Genomic DNA, 5,910 nt, shown 5'->3' with positions numbered 1-5,910 from the left:
TAGCACTAACACAATACTGGCTTGCTACCAAGAAAACCACTCAAGACAAGGGCTTGTTTTGACCCAGTTATTTTTTATTTTACTGTTGGGTTATTTACCCAAACTAAAGCTTGTTATAATCTACTTTTAAACTTATGTCATAGTTTGTTATTGATTGTTAATAACTTGTGTATTTTTTAAATATCATATGCACATCGTTTTGTACAAGAAACAAAACATGTGTGACAGTTTTTCACTAAAGCTTGTTGTGTGTAACACTGGGTGAAATTAACAGATTGCTGCAGGGTAAAGTTAACCAAATGTTTTGTTGGTACTATATTGACCCAAACTGGGTAAAATTGGAACCCAGTTATTTTGAGTGTGTCAAAACTCCAAAAACCTTTTTGCTGATGCTTTAATATATAAAACATCCACCCTTGCATTGGTTCTGTTGCTTTGCTGCCCTGTAGGCCTTTCCATCACAATGCTTATATGTGTTCATTGTTGCATGCACACTTTCCAATTATGAGCACCATGCTACACTGCAACCACTACAACCCAAAATAGCCAGAACCCATTATTACACAGTACTCATCTTTTTATCTTAATACCCTTAATGCATCACTTCCTGTGTGTGGTGATCTACTACAAACATTTGCATGTACTGAAAAAAGAGAATATAAGCCAGAATTTCTTTTTATACGGAACCATATGGTGATATTCAATACACAAGACCCAGAAAATGAGCCAGAGACTGCTATACCAAAAAATATAGACTTTATTGACAATGCATGGAACGAAAGACTTGTCTCCATTCAACTAAGTAGCAGCAAGGCAGTTTCAATAGAAGGCCTAAATGCAGGCCATAATAAAGGAGGGATATAGTAAATTGTACAATTAATACATAAATCAAAAACAATAAATGAACGAAGAAAATAAACAATGTGGGGCTAGACTGCACTATCAGGGAGGTTAGTGTAGAGTTATGTGTAAAAAGAAGAAATGGTCACAAAATATGTCGGCAAATTATGAATAAACCACTACACACAATCCAATCCGAACCAAATTAAAACTGTTCTACAACACTCAAATTTGCCTACTCACAGCAAGGTACGGTGACTCAAACCACACAAACCACACACGCAAGATGGCTACTCTACCACTCAGTCCCCCCATGCTAAAATCTAAAGTCTGGGAAAACAGTGGTTGGCTCCTCTGGTAGGGTCTTTGTTTCCTAACTAAAAAAACAAAGCACATTAATATAAAAAAAGGAAACTTTACAAGAAACATTTTACAAATTATATGCAATGTTAAAGTAGATAATATACCTTGCTAGACTGGAACACAGTCCCCTTCCCCAGTTGGAGACTTGCAGGTGACTGGAATCTATATAAAGAACCATGTTAATATTGTATCAAAGGGACTAAAAAGTTATTTAAAAACATCTCTGTTCTGCTTGAGCATACTGTGTTTCTTGGCTGATGTGCCTAAGCAATCACTCCAAGTTTTAGTCCCTCACCAAACATTAAGAATCCAAACAACACATTATTAACAAATCTTTAACATTATGAGCTAAAAGATATTTAATGGTTCTACAGTTTAACTATTAAAACAGTGCTTTAAAACATTTTTAAAAAAAGGGAGTCTACCAAATCAAACACCAAACAAAGGCTGGCCTCAGCTGCTCTCAGGTGTGTCTCAGTACAGACCTTGCCTGGGTCCTAGTGCTAGACTGCCTGTAACCTTCCCTTCTGCATATAATTTATGATGTCATCCACAAATGGCCTCTTGCTTCCAGTGAAGCAGGATGAGGAACCAGAGTGAAAGCCCTGTAATATTTTAGCCCTCCACTGTGGAGGGATGATAGATGAGTCAGACAGCCGTCTTGGATCTTCTGACTGAGGCTGGCTTCCAGGCCTGGGTCACCCAGAGTGCTTCCCCCCAAAGGGCCAGCTGTACCTTCCTCTGGTCTGGCCTTCTATTTAAGACCATGAAGACTGGAAGTCTGAGAGAGACACTGCAGTTCAGCATGTTTATTTCTTCACGTGTCTTTTCATTCATCCCATTCATTCAACAATGTTACAGTACCAATGCCTTTTGGCCTATTCATGTCATGTAAAGCTGATATTGGTCACTGTCTATTCTCATGTATTTCTGTGGGACTGCTATATAATTGCAGTGAGTATTTGTCCCCGTGAACTATAACAAATAGCATTATACTTTAATAGACTGGCAATCTTATCATCAGTTCTCTACTGTTTTACTCACGCCCAAACACTGGTTACATTGCCTCATATACGTCTGTATATGTAACATGGTAAATGCTACACATTGCACAACTCTTCTCCAGTCCACCACACTTTATTCACCAAATGTTTTCAGCTATCTCGTCTTCATCAGGGTGGTATGTGAGGCCCTATTTCCCTGATTCATCATGTGACCAATAAATCACTATAAATACCATACATACAAAACATCATAATCACTTCCTCAAAATGATCATATACATAATAGACACAATAATTCCAAGATAAATGTTGAAGGCCATTTAAACCGAACATCTATTCTTTTCACAATATCATTCAGTAAATCTACTTTTTCATCTTAAGCTATCAGTCAGTAAAAAAGTAATCAATTCTGTATCCAAACCAGTATTTCAAGGCTCAGTCTATTTTACATAATTTTATTTTTTAAATATCCCATCCAATTACAAAATTCATCCATACGTTGAAGTCAATTCATCCATCTATGAACAAAATTTCCCAAACATTTTTTCCAAAAACAAGGTGAGATAGCCGTACGTTTAGTGAATAAAACATGGCGAAGAGTTGTACAATGTGCATTATTTTTCATGGACTTGCACTGAAGCAAACATTGGACTGCACCTTACTAGCTAACATAGCTGCAGGAACATGTTTTGAGTAGGGGGCGGTGAATCTTGTCTTGTCTGACCTCAAGTTTGAGTTTGTATATTTGCACAGATTCAAATCAAATTACAGTACTGTGCAAAAGTTTTAGGCACCTCCCTGAATGTTTAGATTCTTATCCATTATGCAATACCATCAGGGAGATGTCTGATCGGTCCAAAATTTATTCATGACATGACAGTGACCCCAAGCATACAGCTAGAGTCATAAATAACTATTTTCAGCAACAAGAAGAATGATGAGTCCTGCAACAGATGGTATGGTATGTCCCCCACAGAGCCCTGATCTCAACATCATGGAGTCAATCTGGGATTACATCAAGAAGCACCTGAGATGGCCTAAATAATAAATCCACAGAAGAACATTCTTTCTCCAGGATGGTTACAACAACCTACCTGCAAGTTACCATGAAATACTGTGTTAAAGTGAACCGAGTAGAACTGCTGCTGTTTTAAAGGCAAAGCTGCTCACAGCAAATATTGATTTCATTTAAGTTTCTGCTATTTACTCAACTTTGTAAGAAGTTAATTGATAAATTAAAACAATTTATCGCAATATTTTTGTAAGCATTCTCACTTCACTTTTAGTGCCTAAAACTTTTGTAAAAATACATATTATAGTATACCTTCAGTGGTTTCACTTCTCACCATGCTGCAATGATGTACAGGTATACTCCAGGACCTTATGACAACACTTCTGACCACACCTGTCAGAGGTGAACAGCTGGTCAGCTGTTAAACATATCTAAATTCTTTCCTTATTTTTAATTTAGAGACCTTTCCCTACTGTAAAGTGTATTATGTAGGAAAAACTAAGTAGAATAACACTGATATTGGATGATGGGCAATAAACATTTAGTACAGCCCTCAACTCAGTGAAGTCTGATATGGTATCAGTCAGGACAGAAAGCAGACTGAGTGTAATATTGAGGAGTCATGTCTGCACAGGCCATCAGAAACCTGGTAATGATGCTTATTCATTCGATAACTATGCTTATTTATTCGATGCCAATTTCAATAAGGAGAGAGCAATTGGAAGTGTATAACGATATTTATTGATATTAGCAAGAGAAGGAGTTTTGGCAATTAGACTCCATTGATGTGAAGAATCTTCATAAGCCCATATGAAGATTGGAGATATAACAGGATCCACCTGGAGTGTAGACAAGCGCTTCCCAAACTTTTAAAAACCACAGCACCCCTTCAAAGGAAAACTTTTGTCATGGCACCCTGAGCCACCCAAAACCCAATATAACTTCCATAGCCTGACCTTTTGAGACATTTGAATTGAAGTTTTGGTCTCAAAGGTGGAAACAAAACAAGAGGTACTTTTTGAAGGCTTAACAAAGTGAAAAATGAAGCTTGTGGCAAAATAGTTGTAAAAAGAAATCAAAAGATTTAGCCTTTCTAGGTGCAAAAGAAGAGTGAAAAGAAACAGTGAACTCCATGCTGCTGTGGCAATTCATAGAACTTTGGGTTTTGTAACTATGAATTCTATCAGTAGTGCATGCATGGAGTCTTCACTTTCTGAATTAAGATGGGAAATCAGTGGCAAACCAGTGCAACCTGTGTTGGGTATCTGACAGCACTATGGAGCAGTACAAGGGCTGTATCATTGCAGAGACCTCAGTATATTGGCACTCAGTAGAAAACGTGCTTCTTAAAAAAATGCTGTTGATGTTTTGTGGTGTTTTTGTATTGCACTTCCACAATGTTGGAAGCTTGCAAGAGCCAGATAGAGAGAGAAAAAAAAAAGTAATCGAAGCAGCAGAAGGCTAGATTTCCTGACTATAAGCCCCCAAGTGTGGCTCAAGTTTAAAAACACTGGATCCTACACTACCCATAATGCAACTAGACATTATCAGGGTTATTTTCTCAGACTTCAGAAAGCTCCCCCTGAGTCACAGAAGACATAATATAACTGTTTTTACAGGCTGAGTAGTAAGGCAGGTTTGTATAGCACACATGAAGAGTAGACTGATCTTCACGTGTAAAACTGGTGGAAGATTCCTTTAATTTCCATTCCTTTTTCATTGACATAACTCCATGTTATATATCTGAGTGTAGAATACCGTCACCCTAACAGCAGAGTAGGTCCCACACAACAGCTGCCGTCATTTCCTTTGAGTCTACCCAGAACAATGAAGGTTGAAAGCTCACAGCACCTCCTCATAAAAACAGCTTTTATACCAAATATTCAGATGTTCTACAAAAGAAACCTGTGTCCGACTCCAACATCTGTCGCCCATGTGGGGAGGAAAGGTGCTTTCTGTTCAGGTGGCAGATGTGGTAACACAAACTGTAAACAATGTAACATTAGAGTTGGCTGCAGGTGTAACATACTGCTGCAGTGAGACAGTACTGCACCGAAGGCTCTTATGATACAAACTCCACACTTTGGAAAGTCACGCGCAGGTTCGTAGATGTGGCTTTCAATGTCATGAACAACAGCCATTTGTTTAACTGTTAATGTGATTTAAAATTAAGCCCATATGGTGAGGGTGATTTAGTGAACAGTATGTGCTTAAGTGCATAAGTTGTGATAAGTGTATAAGTTGAAATAATTAAAACGGGCAGTCGTGACATAAACTTAACACTGAGGATGTTACTAAAAGAACATTCTGACATGGAAATTCAGAACGCAGAAACCAGCGATTCTTCCCACTTCACTGTTGCATTCACCGAAGGAAAAAAACAAAGATGCTATGCTTTCTCATAATTAAGTTATCGTTATTATGAGCAGTAAAAACATCAAAACACTACTTAATACAGAAACTCAACCATAATCAAATATCAAGATCACAGCACTGGGTGTACTCATTCATTTACAGTCTATGGGAAGTGTTGTGGATAAAGGCATCTGTACTGTAAGTGCATTTGACCACTTTGTACAAAAGATAGGTGCCAATAGTCAAATGATGAATACCTAGAATTTGAATTAATTTGAATTAAATGAAAGTTACCATATTTAATATATTTAAAATTTAAACTTTAAACATGAAAGT

At 37.5% G+C, this 5,910-nt stretch overlaps 1 long non-coding RNA gene across 1 annotated transcript; it reads right to left on the bottom strand.

The window, feature by feature from the left end:
- Positions 1 to 783: 783 nt before the first annotated feature.
- Positions 784 to 3,606, bottom strand: LOC137197639 (uncharacterized). Its single transcript, XR_010931494.1, has 3 exons — positions 3,532 to 3,606; positions 1,308 to 1,365; positions 784 to 1,217 (listed from the first exon to the last, which is right to left on the bottom strand). It is a non-coding gene; the product is annotated as an uncharacterized lncRNA (long non-coding RNA).
- Between the last annotated feature and the right edge of the window lie 2,304 nt (positions 3,607 to 5,910).

The sequence above is a fragment of the Thunnus thynnus genome, chromosome 14 (genome assembly GCF_963924715.1).
Source record: "Thunnus thynnus chromosome 14, fThuThy2.1, whole genome shotgun sequence".
Classification (NCBI taxonomy): domain Eukaryota; kingdom Metazoa; phylum Chordata; class Actinopteri; order Scombriformes; family Scombridae; genus Thunnus; species Thunnus thynnus.
Note: the sequence above shows the minus strand (reverse complement) of the source record. Positions and strands in the feature narration are given on the sequence as shown.